Genomic DNA, 17,880 nt, shown 5'->3' with positions numbered 1-17,880 from the left:
AAAGGAATGCTGCAAATTTCATTCGCAAAATTTCATTTGCCTTTTCTATAGTAGTCAGAGTTGATTGGTTCTCAAGGGCGAACCCCATCTGTCGTTCTCGACACAACGTCGAGAGACCGACAGAAAGGGAACTTTAGTTAAAAAAGAAACTCATTACTCAAAAAAGAAACTTCTACCCAAACACCCGAATCGCATAAAAACAAACGTGCTGACATTCGCAAAGTGCATTTTAGAAATCACCGGGGAGATTTTTATGATGTAGTGAATTCAAAGCACACAACAGCTCCTTTTCATCACTGACGAATATTTCTGAAACACAAAGAGACATTATGACTGTGCAAGTGAGCGTAATTGAATTTAGAGTCTGTTGCAGGTGATTGTACTCTATTTTTAAATTCTAATGTGTGCAGATGGAGAGGTGGAGGCATTGTGTACTGCACTAGCTGCAATATACTTTGATACAGACGTAAAGTTTAATAGGCTAAGAGGGAATTTCCAAGACCACCCTTTCCAATAATGACAGGATGGAAAAGTTGTAGATGGCATATTAATGCCCCTTTACCCCCCACAGGAATAGCACATATTATTCAAGCTTTGATTTCGCATCCGAAATGGTCCCGGAGTCAAAGCGGCGCAGTAAAACAAGAATTTTCTGTCTCATTCTGGTCCATTGGGTCCATTACATTCTGTTTATGGCTTCTGTCATTGCAAAGATGGTCTATCATGTGTGCGAGTGAATGCAGAAGAGGCTGCGTTGGCACTGCGCAAAAGAGCAGTTAGGGCAAAATGTTAGTGTGTGTGTGTAAGGGCCTGAAGATGGAGCTTGACTTGTATCAATATGCAAGGGCTGAAACCTCTTTCAAAGCAACGACCTTCACTCATCTAATTCACCTGCCATTAAATCCACCTCATAAGTCTTACTGCTCACACTTCATCACACACACAGATAGAGAGAGACAAATAGAAAGAGAGACAGATGAGCACCGAGAGAGAAAGAGGAGGAAGGTATACCGAAAAAAGGGAGAGAGGGTTATATGATTAGAATATCATATAATATTCTAAAGAATGAGAACCGAAAGGCATGAAATTGGAAAGATTATAGAGAAAAGCCACAATGCTAGTGGATAAATAATAGATTTCACATGATACAAATCAGATATAGAGAATACAATAACAAACTAATATAATAAACACGACGGATTTAGTGATTTATGTTTAACTGATTTCTATATAACATTCAGATGAATCAAGTTTATTCTTTTGCTGTTGTATCAAAGGTAAGACGTTTCCTTCTCCGATTTAAAATTTTGGTTGTCCCACAGCAGATATTGAAAAGAGTGTTTAACTAATGAGGCATATAATAGAACAAAAGAACATGTCCACAAAGACAAATGACCAATTAAGCCTGACATTTTAGTCGGGAGAACTGATCTGTCATCGATTACAAGAACTCAGCACTTTTCTTGTAAAACTTTGTCACTGTACAACACTGTTAGAACGTCACTATGCTCTGGGCAAGAGCATGCACCCTAAAACAATGTGACCTACACAGCTGTTAGTTTATTAGAAAAAAATTATATCCTGTCAAAGCACTTCATTCAGGTCTTTAGATAAAACAAGGAGGAAAAGTATTTCATTTACACACTGAAAGTAAAATGAATGTCATGGTGATTTTAAACAACAGTAAGTCAAAGACAGAAAGTCAAAGAGACATATATAAATCATTTGCATATATTTGTATAAAGAAATACCTATTTGTAGTGATGCCTTTCATTTTCCCAAGACTTATTTGTTTTAATAGATTAAACTCTCCCTGGGAAAAAACAGGAGCAAGATTAAAGCTATAAATTCCTAAAACAATCAACCGATCAAAGAGCAAAACTATTCCATTATGTGCTTGTTAAGTCTGATGTCACACACCATCACTTCTCTGTCCAACCGCTCTATTAGATGCCAAACACAAACAACAAAAATGCTAATAAGCAAAAACACTTTTGGTGTGCTGTAAAATTAACTTAGTTTAGACAACATCCCAGGTTGTCTGTCAGTGAATTATTTCTATGAATCACGAAAACACTGTTGTAGAAAATTGAGCCTGGAGAATGTGGAAAAATGTGGGATATGACTAAGCAGTGCTCATAAACGGCTGTTTAAATAGCCTGTATGAAACTTTTGGAGGATGAGACCCTCCGCTCACCGTACTGGACATCGTTTAACCAGCCCATCCATTAATACAATGCCCAGCACATTTAACCATTTTGTGTCTATGAAGTTTTGCTATTCAGCCAGCCAGCCGCCCGGCGCAGCTGCTATTCTATAGATCAGAAAATTGAAGATAAAAAGACTACATCCACAGAGAGAAAAGTTGGAACACTTTTAGACTGGAATCATGATATTTAGCCATCAGGTGTCAGATGAGGTTATCTTTAAAAATCCATGGAAGCTTTGACAGGCTTTTGACTGGTCGATACCTTGTACACTAGGGACCTGACCTGGAATGCACTGAAGAACAGAGCAGCCCAACAACTGACTTTAAGTAGAGAGAGAGCAAGAAAGAGGAGGATTAAGAGAGCTAATATTATAAAATATGTATATATATATATATTCTTAAATTGAAAAGAGGAAACAAAGAAAGAAAGAATGCAGTCTTTCCTTAGCAGTCTTCATGCATGTCTGCTGAGTCCTTGACTAACTAGTGAGGCAGCAAGCCAGAGGCTTCCCGTTTCCATCAAAGCCAATGTAAATGTGTATGAATGCCTCGTTCTCCTTTGCTCAACATGATTTCCAGTAAAGATGCAGTCTCATCCTGACATCCCACTCAGCTTACAGTTCTCAGGTTTACAGCCAGAAGGTTGATATTTCAGTCAGCTACTTGATTGCTGGACTTAAGGTATTATCTAAAGCAATCAAATAAGGTCAATTTCTCTTTATAAAATGCTGATAAAGCTTTCTTCTTTCAAACAGTATGTGCACTGCCAAGTACATAAATATGTACATGTTCACTGACTTCTATGAAAAACTCTCAACCACAACTATTTAATTTGACAAAAACAAAAGTAATTGTGGTCCTTTTGCATTGATTGTATTTAATACGTTTTGAGAGACGAAAAATCATCTGACCACTAAGTCCACACACATTCATTATTATCTACAATGTTGTTAGTAGTAAAACATTCAGATTCGCTGAGATCACTGCACTATTATTTGAATAAGCTACAGTACCGCTTTGTTGCATGTCGGCATTATATTTAATTATCATTGATTTCAGATTTTTTAAATGTGTTGGCCAGAATAAGCTCCACTGACTGATGATCAAATGTGTGCTTATTGCATCTGTAGTCTGAAAACACACAGGCAGTTCCAGCCATTCTCTAAACAACATTACCTGCATTACAAAGTCTTTAGAAAGTTAGAACATGACACAAAAGCCAAGACCGCATTACTCTTAGGTTTATTACCTCATTTAGCAGTGACTGCGAAAAACTTCTCTTGCACACACATGCAGACTTTTTTATGACACTAATAAGAACCTTCATCTTAATTGCAAACAATCTTTCACTGTAGTCCGCATTCACATCTGTGTAAGATTAATCAGTACAATTAATTTCTAATCCATTTCAATCTCTTGCTAATTGGCTGCGGTCAGTGAGGCAGAAAAGGGTTTTTATATTTCTGCTGCTTTCGCGCAAATGCCTATAAAAACTAATTACAATATAAAGTTTTGTTACAGAAACAGCAGTGTCACTTACAAATGCTCGCTCATGAACACACAGTAAAAGACCTGAATCAAGCATATTTCTATTTTTAAAATGATCATTCCACTGTAAAATCAAGTAAGAGTTTAAGTAACTCAATACAGGATGTGCGTGTGAATTACTCTGATTCCGTCATCATATTCATCATCATTTGCAGAAGAGAGGCTTCTACTGAATAATGAATAAGACGCTGTACTTTTTCAATTTTGGTGCTGTTTACTTTGAGTTATGAATGCAGCAGGAAAATTCTAGGACATGATTTGGTGCTGTATCACTCACTATCTAAATTTGTGATTCATATTTCCTGAAGGAAAAGAATGACTATCCAATCTGCTGCTCCTGAATTAACATATTAAGTCAGAGTAATGATCCTATGTATCAGGAAGGGAAATACTTTAACTCAGATTATTAAATATCCATCGGAGCATCACTCTCATATATAACATACATTAATCAAAAATATTGTATGCAAAAGAGCAACAGTCTCACAAGTTGTCACAATGGACCTTCCAAAAACACGTTCTGCTATAAAATAAAAAAACACTAACCCTCTCTCTTTCTCTCAACAGGTAGTGGTCTAGCTTTTGTTGAAACCAGTAACTTTGTATTGGCACCTATTGTATTATCGCTCCTGTATTGAATATTGCTTATTGCTCCCTAAACTCTTTGTAAGTCGCTTTGGATAAAAGCGTCTGCTAAATGACTAAATGTAAATACTATCATCTCAAAATAGGCCAATGCCAATACAGATTTTACATAACTGCTAATAACTTACACAGTATTAATTGATTGAACCATTTTTGCAAATTTCACTCTAAGAAATAACAATTCAATTTATTGAGTCTCTTTGTATTAATATCAGGAATATTTGTTTGGGATACCCTTTCATATGCTACAGCAGCCAATTTCCTGCATTATCTTTCAAATGCTATAAACATATATTTAGAAAATAATGAGAATGTATGGAGCGAATCCAACTGAAACACAAATCTGGTCCCCTCAGTGCCTATGTGACAGACAGAACCTTAGCAATGGTGAATTAATCTAACTAATTAGTGTTTGTTTTGGTGATAATAAATCTGATAAATCACATCCGTGACATTGATTAAACAGACCTTTATTATCATCTCTGATAAAGAAAAAATTATTTTAATCCCAATTTACATTCAAGCTGTGATGGCACTTTAACAGACCTTTGCATTTCAATGTGAAACAATTCACTGTCTCTTATAATTTAAGAGTAACTCTAAATTTAAACATGTTATCAAAATGATGTTTGCAGACAGTGCACTCCGTGCAAAGTGCTTTTATTCTAGGTCAATTTACAGTACAATGCTTTGTACTAGTATTATGGACCTCTGCATCCACTCTAATCCACTCCCCATTTGTCCAAAGCCACAGCCTCGGGCTTTCATTTCTTTAAAGGATCTCAATATACTGTTGTAAATGCATCAGGAAAATAATTGCTTTCAAGACACACCTCAGCCTTTAATGTTTAACACAAACACTTTAAAGGCCAATTTCTTTAAAGAGGCATGTTGCTTTTACTGTGCATGCAGGATACCACAAGTTCCAAAAGTCTTAAACTAATTTTTTTTTTTCAATCTGAACAATTTTAGAACGTGAAATATTTTATCAAAATGTTGTGAAGATAAAAAGAAGAGTTAGAACTTTATGTATGCTTAAAAAGTCACTTATCAATTTATTTATATAGCGCTTTTTTCAATGTTTCAAAGCAGCTTTACAGGAGAAAATCAGAAGAACTGAAAATCGTGTTTCAAACATCATGTAATCACATGTAAATGTTTTGTATACTGTACATTTTACAGTAACGTGTCCTTACACACTAAAACACATAACAAAAGAGCAAAAGTGAGGCCTATCTAATAAGTTTGTAATTGAATATTTTACTCATTTACTCATACTTATTTCTATTTCTAAAGTTTTGTAATTAAATGCTTGTGTTCTGAACCCTTCCGTGTGTGAACAGCAGCTAGTCAAAATTTGTATCAGCTTAAGTAAGGTGTCCTAGTAATAAAGGACATGTGTTACCAAAGAAAGCCCTAACATAACCTGTGCATAAGTGCAATTTGAGGTCATTGTTTCTACATCAGCAGAAATTATTTCATCTACACATTAAAGTTGGCCATATGCTCCCATTCTCAACTCATTAAACATTCAATTCAACCAAGGGCAAAATAATTTGAAAAGTGTTGGCTAGCTGGATGAAACAACTGCGATATAAGAAAATAATGATTTATTATGCGGCTTTGATTTGGCTAAATTAAAGAGCGAAGGGAATAAAGTTGCGATTTCAAATGTTTCTAAATCTTTGCAGATTCCACCCTATTTGCATTATAACATCTCTTTGCAAAGATGCAGTTCCTTACAGTACGCTAATACAAACAAGGAAATTGTATTGCATACTGTACATGTTGCTGTTTCAATGCTCAAAACGACTAATGGCATTTCCTGCCATGTCTTATTTTATCTCAACTATACTGTATACACAATGTGTGAATATTAGAAAATTCTGTGCTATATCCACACCAATGATAAATAATGTTTAAAAAAGCAGTTCACAACAGTGCCACTGGACTTATTTTATGTTGACATTACTTTAAAGATTCCAGCAATTTATGTAGAAACTAAAACCCCATCTTAAGCATATCCTCGGCTGTAAAAGCAACAGTTTTATCATTGCATAACTGCCAGAAGCTCAGTGGCATCTGTAGACATAAAAGCAATCCCTCTGAGGGAAAAGTGTGTGTTCTGTATATGTGTGTGCTTGGTGTTACAACTACTGCAATGCAGCTATCCCTGACCCCAACTGACCAATCACAATCTAAAGCTTTTACAGAGAAAGCGAAGTGCAACAGTATTGCTGAAACGCTGAGTAACACTATTAAACTTCATGGAAGTACATTACAGGACTAGATGCTAATTACAAGGGGCAATATCTTTCTCTCTCTCTCCAACCTCGCTGACTGAGAAACACGCTCATTCCCCACTGGGCAATAAAACACATTTGTGACCCTGCCTGTGAAACAAACCATCAAGAACATTCTGTAAAAATATATGACTAAGTAAGACCAATCAGAGATTGAAATCATAGTGAAATTAAAGGTCGAAATCTAAATTGATTATCTCAAAATTTGATCATGAGACGATAGCCTTTTTCTCAGACAGGCTCACATTTCAGCACTAACTGATGATCCCAATACCAGCAAATATACTCAAATACGATTTGTCAATTTTGCAATCCAATGGTCTGTTTTTTTCATAACCAACGCAAATCCATATTCTTTATCACAACCGTGATGAGGCTTCAGGGTAAAACAAAACCCCTCAGCTTAACATCATGATTCTGATCACCCTGTCTGGGTTTATTGTGCAATTTAATAAAAAATGATGGTACATTACACCTGCAAAACCATTAAAAAGCAAGGGCGTTGGTAATTATTTATCAACAATCTCTGCACTGAAAAACAACGTACAGAGATTTGCTTTTACAAGAACAAATGCTGAATTCATGCCAGAATGAAATCTATTCATATGAAGCCACTCAGCTATATTGCATTCCACTGTGTGGCCCCTAAAATTTGGATAAGTAAATGTTAAGTACATTACTGAATCTATTTGAGTGATAGCGTCCTTCGCATTGCATTTCGATCTAAACAGTGCAGGAACCATGTCTCCAGGAATTGCATGCTGAAGTTGATCCCATTGAACATTTTTATACTACAAATAAATCTACGTCCTTAATGATTCTAAGGGTTATTAACACATTAAGAAAATTAAAGTAGACAATTATGATTTAATTTACTACCCTCATCACTGCAACTGCCTTACTCAATGCACAAGAAAGTGAGATATAGGTCACAAAGAATAAGCCTATACATTCTCAACATCTATGAATTGTCTATTAATGTTGTTGTTTTCATAGAATACAGATGTCGAGGCTCAAATGTACCATAAATGCAGTCCACAAAACACATATGCTCTAAAGCTTTCTAAAGCTATACACATGTAATAATATGCCGTCCGCACACACAGGCAACAGCAGAGCTACTAAATGTCACAGATAGACCTGTAGATTGACCAAGGGGGGAAGCGACACTAATGTGTGTTCAAAACGCTGAGGTGGCTGAAAGACTGGCATCAGGCCAATTACATTATAACAATATACTGCACACTCAGAGAGTGAGAGAGTGCCATTTACTGCACATGGCCAATCTCTTTATCCAGAGTCATCTTTCAATAAAAACTGAAACGTATTTGAGTGGCACTGGTATTCTAGGGAGACCGCATTGGTAGTGATGTATTTTACACAGAAATCGGAAGAGAAGTGACACGTTAGTATGAAAGGGATAGTTCACTCAGAAATTGAAATTCTGTCATGATTTACTCTGTAATATTACAGATATTTTCACCTGTAAAGATTTCTTTGGTTGAACACAGAGAAAGATATTTGGACGAATACTTGTAACCAAACAGTTCTTGACTACAATAATAAAAAATATCTTCTTTTGTGTTCAACAGAACAAAAAATGTATAAAGTATTTTTTTCTTACTACGGTATAGTCAATGGGATCCAAGAACTGTTATGAGCATTCTTCCAAATATCTATCTCTGTGTTCAACAGAACAAAGACCTTTATACAGATTTGTAACAACTCGAAGGTGAGTAAATGATGACAGAATTTTTATTTTTGGGTGAACTATCCCTTTCATGCAGTGTGGTGGGCGGTTTGGGGGTCCTGAGCAATGGGCTGGATAATTATAACTATTTCTCAGTACAGGACAATCCTTAATGATTACAAAAGATGACACAATTTATTATATCATTTAACAACTTTTTTCCAGTATAACAAAGAAACTTGAACATTTGCATGCGGTCCCAAAGCTCTCAGCCTCTCACCTTCTGTTTCTTCATAGAAACTTATTAGCTAACAGCATTTTCCACCCAATAGTTCATTCAAACGATTAGGCAGAAATTGATCATTCGGTCTTGTCTTCAATACATCTTTGACATATCTGACTATTCTGCTGGTCATGGTGAAGACCAACGATCAAAACAGTCAATTTTGATAAACCCAGACATTCACACCTTCAATAAACGTCTTTCTTTTTCAAAACCGAGGAAGTGATGATTATGCTATGACATGCTTACAAATGACAATAACACTGCTGCCTTTGTAGGATGTGTATGTCTGTTGTTAATCCTGCTGATTCATCTGTACTATTCTCCACTTCATTACTGAGGTCTTATGTTAAAGCCTGAGAAGAAGCTGTTTACACAGATCAGCCTGATTTTTTCCATCTTAATCCAGTCTCTTGAAGTCCAGTCATGTTTCAGATGGTATGCACGGGCAGGTCTGTATGTCAGGCTTAGAATGCACATGCATGCAGTGTGTGGTAATGAGGTTGACAGTTTGATGGTGAGTGTAAGTGTTTCCGAGACAGAATCCTAATGGCCCTGAGTGGGTACTGTGCTAGTGTGTGTGTGGCAGAAAATGCTAATGCCAGTCTGTTTTGGATCTCTTGAGGGTTTCGAGTCGAATTCCAGATGATGACCATCTCCCTGCTGCTCATAAGAACAAACACAACAGAACAGAGTATAATTACACAAGGCACCCTCAAACAAGACATTGCAATGAAGAGAGAGACAGAGAGAGAAAGAGGTGTGAACTTTGCTGTTATCCACTATGAACATAACCCCACTGACAGATGACAGCTGATGCTCAGTTTACAATGACTACAGGCTCAAACTCTTCAGTATTCCACACATCCTGAAGCCCAAATTGCCCCGTGCATTACACAACTGCAAACAACAACACACAAATCCCCCTTTAATATACACCAAACAAGCATATAAACAACAACCTGAGCTTGACAATCATTGCTTAAAAGTTTCACGCAAAGTTGAGTACGTTTGCCCAAAAATAAGCAATGAAACAAACTGCAATGACCCTCAGCACCCCCAGCACAAAGAAAGGACAAACAGTTGGACCTCAAGAGACCCAAAAAATAAAATTCAGTCATCATTTACTTTCTCTCGTCATTTCAAACCTGTCTGATTTTCTCCAACAGAACACAAAAGATATTTTGAAGAAAGCTGGTAACCGAACACCGCAAGCACCCATTCACTTCTATTGTATGGACACAGAACCAATGCAAGTGAATGGGTGCCATCACTGTTTGGTAAACGACTTTCTACAAAATATCTTCTTTTGTGTTCTGCGTAAGAAAGAAATCATAGAGGTTTGAAATGAAAAGAGGGTGAGTAAATGGTTTCATTTTTGGTTGAACTAATTTTCACTATCACAATCCACACCAATAAGTTCCAGAACAATGTTCACAACCAATGGGACCATCGTCAGGTGTATACACTTTTTCCACATATAAAACTTACTGTACACTAAAGGGGACATGTGGCTCAAATACGTTTTTTTCTTTGTCTTTGGTATGGTAAAAGTTGCCCATGCATGTATTAGATATGTAAAATTGCAAAAATTAACGTGTTGGAACAAAATCTAAAAGCGAATGCGCACCCAGACCTGCCTGAAACGCCTCGTCTACGTCAGATCGTGGTATGAGGCGGGCAAAAATGAGATACAAACTTGGTATGTGGTAAATCGTGTAGATATATTGCATTACATCCAAAACAAACGATAATATTCATTTTAGCCGTCTCATGACCCCTTTAATGTGGGCGTTCCAAAGCACAATAATAATTATTATAGTGTACAGCAAATCAATATTATTGAAAGACAAGAAAAGAGACCATTAATATTTCAAAACTGTAGTGCTATTTGAATCTTAAAGGAATTTGTTTGATCTGGCTGATCTTATAAGTACAGCAGACCGCTTCACCACCCACCACTGAATCACATTTATTTATCTTTTTACCAACAGAACATCACACACCTCCAGATTTACACAAAATGCTAATGTGGGACAACACATGCCATCCACAAAAAGAGCAGCAAAACACAAATATCTAATTGTATAATTTCGGTCAAGTTCAGATGAATACAATATGTTGTAGAAACACACTAAAACGGTCCGTACATCTCTATCAGGGCAGCGTTATGCAGATAGTGTTTCAGGAGCAAACACAGAGCAGCTGTTTCTGCACACTCTGCACTTTTCTTCTACTGAAGGTTAATGCGTGATTTATAGAGCTGCTTGACCACCAGTAGAGCATCACTCATGCAGAAGGCCATTAAGTTACGACCAATTTATGTATACATGTATGGTATAGCTACGGCATGTATGCACTGTGTGTTTTTTATATGGCCGCAACCCTGCTGGCTGTGTCATGTGTGGCCTGATGTAAAACACAGAGACAAACCATTGATCTGTCACACATAAAGCACAGGCTTCACTTCATTCTGAAGTGACCGATGCTGGGCCACCTATCTGCTTTAGTACTTTTTCAAAGCAATTCACAGTAATGTATTTAAGGGGAGCAATTCTCTATTTTCTTTTCTCTTTATTGAATCAACTATACTACAGACCAAAACTGGAAATGCAAAACAGTGTGGATGATTCAACACAATCATGTGCTACAAAAATCTAAACCATCTTATCCTAAATATTCATATTTCCCATCTATTATTATGATCTATTTTCTTTGAAAACAAAGACATGCCACATGACGGTGTGATATCTTTCTTAACATACCAATGAACTGGGTGTGTTGTTCAGTTACCAATTGACATGTTGACAGTTTTACAAATTTGACCATGCGCCACAATATTTACTCACTAAAACCCCTTTCCTTTATTACTAAGATTTACTCACTAAAACCACTTGCCTATATAACCAATGTTAGCATTAATAGATTTTTCTTATTAGATTTGTTCCACCATAATCATTTTTGTTCTGTCACACTTGATCGATGTTTCTGCTGTCCTAGTCATCCAAACACTCATAATAACCACAGGAGTTTTCTGGGTTCTCAGTCACTCAGGCTGCTCTCTGACACTATGGTTTTAAAAGCACCAAATAGCCCATTAATGTATCCCTCTACTCTCATTCTCTGACATTTCTGAAAGCATTCATTTATACTGTATACGATCGCTGAGGAGGAGAGAGAGACATGGAAGAAAGTAATTTTTCGGTGGTCAGAAATCAGGGTTAAAAGCATTGTCTCTAATCAGTCAAGATGATCATTTACATTTAACAGACACTTTTATCCAATGCGACTTACATTGCATTATACTATACATTTGTTTTTATGTGCAATGGGAATCGAACCCATAGCTTACGCCATGCTCTAACCTCTGAGCTACAGGAAAGCATAATCGATACATGAATCCAAACTTCTAAAAATTCACTGTCTTGGATAACTACTAAATGATTCACCCATTAAATGAAAATTATCAAAACTCAAGTCATTCCTAACCTGAATGTTGTTGTTTGTTTCCGTGGAACACAGAAGCAGTAGTATGAAAGAAATGTTATTCTATAGATTTGTGTAAGGAACATACAAAAATGTAAGTTGTTATGGATAATCTTATGGCTACTTTCTCTAAAGTCTCTGATTCAGATACGGCAAGGAAATATGTCTTACAATGTTTCACATCACTGAAGCCAAAAGCAGTTAGTTCAAGCATGTGTTGTAACCAAACGTGGCGTGCCAGAAATGAAAGTGAAGATTTTCAGTGAATATTGAGTCCGCAATCATTATTTTCTTCAAAGTTAAAGCTTGGATTCAGCTCTTGATGTTAAGCCATACATCATGCATAAGTCATACAGAACACTTTCAGGGTTCTTTTATCCTTTTTGGAGCAGATCATTTCACATGGATGGCATTCACTGCCAATACAAAGACTGCCTTAAAGTATAATACATAAGCGACCGATAAAGCATGTTATTTACAATGCCCGAAAATTTTCACAAAAAACTGTCGCTGCTGTTAGTTTTACTTAATCCATCCTTGTTCACAGTACATAAAGAATGCAAGTAACTGAATTAGACTAAAAATGTAGATCTGTCAGCTTCACTTAACAAGTGTTTGACTGGTCAACTTAACATTGTTGAGTAAAACGCCAAACCTTATAATATTGGACCTATTGCTGAGTTTACTTAATAAAAAAATAATTTTAACTTAATTCAACACGACTGGTTGAGCGGGATTTTGAGTGCCCAGCATGCTTTGCGTGAGACTGCTTTTAAGCAGTCAATTTCGAAATTTTGTGTTATTTTAAGTGTTTTTCAGTAAAGAAAAAAGATTTGTTTGTGCTTAATGTTTATATATCTTTGCGGCTTAAAAGAGTTTGTTGTATTTATTAGTTTTAGGGTTGCCATTGTTTTTAAGAGTGGTACATATGCTTAGGGTGAGTGAGATGTTCGTGGGCGCCCATGATGTATATTGCAATGAGCATTAACTGTGCTAATGCCAGTACTTATATGCCTCTGATCTGATTTGCTCATTGTGTTTTGACTTACATGCAGTAAGTCCATATATATTTACACCCAAAAAAAATATTGGTTGGATTTACATAAAAAATTGTTTCAAGTGTCAAACCATTCCGATTCTACGAATGATTTGAAGTTATTGGTGAATTATTGGTACAATCGGAATGGTTTGGATTTACTCAGAAATGTTTTATCAGCACTACGTAAATTTATTTTGTTCATACAACTACATTTTTAATTGTAGAAACTACTCAACACACTTGTGTGCAACCCACTTGACACCATTTTTTTATGTAAATCCAACAAATCATTTTTTTAAGTGTGACTAAATGTAACACCAGCATATCTGACACAGGCATTCAAAGATCTACGAGATCCATACACACAAGTGTTTTACCTCCAGAGACATGATTTGCACTCTTAATTAAAGCCAAGCCATCCGGGAAACATGGGATTTTAAAACGCCTCATACGGTCGGTAAATTACACGCTATTCAATAAGGGCAGCCGATCGCACAGCTGCAAAAGTGACGCGCCCGTAAAGATAAAGAAAGTGTTAGTCATCAGTAACCGTTTCACGTGTGTGCACTACAGTGAGCGTCAACAACTTTCAGACCCTAATTAAATGGAAATTGATCTCGGGAGAGCAGGGGAATGAGGAAGAGGTGTGAAACGTATGCCGTCTTTGTATGGCCCACAGGGACATATTATGCATTAGACATTCGAGAAAACTATTGACCTTTCTTCGTAACTTACTCAAGAGAGAACATACTCATGCACACACACCGTGTAATTATATCAACCGAATGGCATTTACTGTGCACCTTTAAAAAAAATTGATATGTCATTTTAAGAACCTTGCTGTGTGTGTAAAAAAGTGACAGTGATTAACTAATAATGCAGTTCACACACACCTGCTGACAGACACCTTGGAACATTACGCGAAAGGCCAGCACACACATTCACACTAATATCCATCCCAAATGTTGAATGAAAATGCCTTCACATTCAAGAAAAATGCTTACTGTTCATTTCACAGGCCATTACCTCTTTAAAATGGAGTAAACTTCAGAACCCCCCATCTGGAGCAGCCCAGTTTTTCCTCTTGCAGATTTACCATTACCGGTCATACCTTGCTCTGGAGGTTATATGTGACCCTGGATGACAAAACCAGTCTTAAGTAGCACGGAAACATTTTTAGTAATCCTCAAAAATACATTGTATGGGTAAAACTTAACGATTTCTCTTTTTGCCAAAAATCATTAGGATATTAAGTAAAGATCATGTTCCATGAAGATATTTTATTTTCTTCCGTAAATGTATAAAAGTTTTCTTTTTGTGAGTGGATGGCCTGCTACAGTGCCTCAGACTAACAACTTCAAGGGCGATTTTCTCTATATTTAGCTTTTTTTGTACCCTTAAATTCCAGCTTTGAAAACACTTGTTGTTCCGCCTGATAGTGACCTATCCTGATAAACCATGTATCAATAGAAAGCTTATTTGTTCAGCTTTCAGATGATGTAAACATCTCAATCTCCCCTTAAGACTGGTTTTGTCGTCACATAAAGGAAACTCTTGAAATTACTGTGAAGGAGACACAGAAGTTAGTGTGAATGTCTTATACACACACAGTTTCTCACTTTGTAAAACAAGGTGCAGACAGCACAGTCACACAGGCCTCACTTTCCAACTTGCGAATCTCTTCAGGAAACATTCTGTACGTTTTTGATTTGATGCTCACATACACTTTTAGGAGTTTTGTGTTAGTAAGCTCAACTTTGTCCTCTACAACGTTCTTCTAATCAAACATTGGCTGACATTGTTGATGTTTGGCTCCAATCAGCCATTCTCTGTTCTTTGACTCTGATAAACAAACAAGAACAATCTGCATTGTATGCACCATTGTCTCTGACTCATCATCTTCCTCACCTTCACTGAAACAGCAGGAAAGAGTCTGCGATCATTAACCTTATTGGAGAGCCAACAGTATGCACCTTCATTCAAGGGTTATGACTGTGTTTACATTAGTAATTTCTGTGTAGAACCGACTATTACTTATCAGACAATAAGAAAAGTTTTAGGACCTATTGCTTTGTCCATGTCTCTAAAATAGATACACTGAAAGGTTTTGTGAATCTGAAAGCAAAGAAATTACAGACTTGAGGTTCAAATGCATGTACATATTCTTTGAAAACCATTAAACAACTAAAAGTCATTTTAAACCACAATACAGAAATGGATGCAAGAGAAAGATGCTTACTGGAAATCACCATCCACTTTTGTTACATGAAGAGGAGTCCCTCAGGCATTCAGCCTAATATCATTTTCTGGATCACTGAGAAAATACAATAACACAGGTTTGGAATGTTTAAAAATGACAATGTTTGGGTGACATGTGCCTAAAAAATTAAAGAAAGGATATACCACAATTTGCTGTAATAAAAATCAATATATCATAAATAGAAGTGTTAGGAGGGTGACCTTCAGCTGATGAGAAATGTGTGAATTACAGAACTGCCTAGATCAAGGTCAAAGGATTGGATGGTACACTAGTCAAGCATGTGATCCCTTCAACATTCCGAATTCAATTCCAGAAGTCTGGGTGATTGAACACAGCATCACACCAATCCATCCAGAAATCCATAACATCCATATCTGCCCAACTGAACTGATGGGATTGAGATTGGTAAAGTGGGCTGATACCTGACAGGCAGTCTTTACTTGGTGAGATCACAGGAGTCAGAAACAGGGCATTCTGTACTGAAATACTTGCAGATTCGGCAAGTTTTGAAATCCCATTACCTTAATGGTTTTATACAGTAGATCACATACTGTGAGTATTGATAAACTTAAATAGCTTTCAGTATGTTTTCCTTATTTTGTTGAATCTTTGTGAAATTGATTGTCCACAAATTTATAATATTATCTATTATTTAAAAATAAATGTATTGTGAGTACATTTTTTTTTAGGGGCTAATGACTGTAGATAATCCTGCAACATACAGTAAATTACCAAAATAAAAGCCTATGCATTTAATATTGATTTGTGTCAAATTATTTCATACCTTTTTAAATATAGACAGTGTTGGGTAAATTACTCTGAAAAATTAATTAATTTCTAGTTACTGATTACATATTCAATAGTGTAATTAAATGAATGTACAAATTACTCTCTCCAAAAAGTATTTAATTCCTTATTTCTATTACTTTCTATATCCTACATCAAACGTAATTAGAATTGACTCATGGACCAATAGCTTGCATGTGGCTCTGTAGTCAGGGCATGGCACTAAAAATGCCAAGGTCATGGGTTCGATCCCAGGGATTGCACATAGTCAGAAACAAATGTACAATGCAATCTCCAGCGTTTGCTACATGCGTAAATGTAAATGGACAGACATGAAAAAATAAATAACTAAATAAGTTATCGAACCCACAACCTTGCGTTGTTAACATAATGCTCTTACCATTGAGCTACAATCAAGCCAATTGAGTTGTTGTGACTTAACGAAGTGCTCAACAATGTAAAGAGGATCTGTCATATCGCTTATATTTTACTTTTTTATTTTAAAACCACCCATATTTGCTTGCCAAAAATGATCCTTTTCCCATACAGTGTTATACGACCTGAAATAACTCTACCGACTCTGACGTCCCAAAAGCCCTCCAGGCACCGTCTGTTCTCCGTGGGTCTACGTGTGTCACTCACTCACCGGTTCCTTGTTTTGCAAGTGACGTTTTCTCTTGCTTTGAGATTGAAGATTCCCTTTACTGCTAGTGATAAGTCAAAACTTGAATGCTTACTTTGAAACTAATACATAAGACTTTCGAGGACATTTTCCTACAATCGTTATTTATATTTCTTTAAGTTATAAGTTACCTTTTGTTTTTCGTTAGCGTTTGTATGAAATAGAAGCGACATCGCGGCATAATACGAGAGACGTGAAAGTAGATCCGGTGAAGATCAGACGTCTGATATTCTGCCGCCGCAATAACATGGACATTTGTGGTTATTTTGGTAATATCCGTTTCGATTTTGTTCACTCGATATTGCGTTAGTAACTTCATTGATTTATGGTTCAATATATATTTTGTTTTAATCACTATCATCATCTTAATAGCTAAACATAACGTATTTTGTGCAGCATCTTCACTTTTCTATCAGTTAGGTTTACTGAACTGCTTATGCTTGTTCATTGTGATGCTTATTGTATTTCCCTGAAACATTAGAACAGAGCAGAAAGTTCATATTTCCTCCGATGATGCAGACACTTCTTTTCACAGCCTTTTTACTCCATTCTCAGCCACGGAAAGAGGAGTCCATCCAATTTCATGTGTGTTAGGTAGTTTGTTGGAAGATGTGCAATGACCCGTGTGGAAGAGGTGGCAAATTGTTCGTGAAAGGACTTCAGTGCTCAAGAAGTTATGGGTTCAAGCTGACCTGATATGATGGCCTTATTTTTATTTATCTAGAAATTACATGTTTCTCTTCTTAAATTCAGAGCATTTAGTCTCCTGGAGGATCGTGAGATTAAGTGCCTTTGGTCATAATGATATAGGAGCTCACTGCAGTATGTGGGTTTGCTTTCATCCCACATCCTTAACCACCGACTATGTTGTACCAGAGCAGAATAATGTCAGAAGAACACCGCAATGGTTGTGATTATTTTCGTATGCCCATGTTCAAATTTGTACGTG

The sequence above is a fragment of the Triplophysa dalaica genome, chromosome 11 (assembly GCF_015846415.1).
Source record: "Triplophysa dalaica isolate WHDGS20190420 chromosome 11, ASM1584641v1, whole genome shotgun sequence".
NCBI lineage: Eukaryota > Metazoa > Chordata > Actinopteri > Cypriniformes > Nemacheilidae > Triplophysa > Triplophysa dalaica.
The sequence above is the reverse complement of the archived record's forward strand: the minus strand, read 5'-3'. Positions refer to the sequence as shown.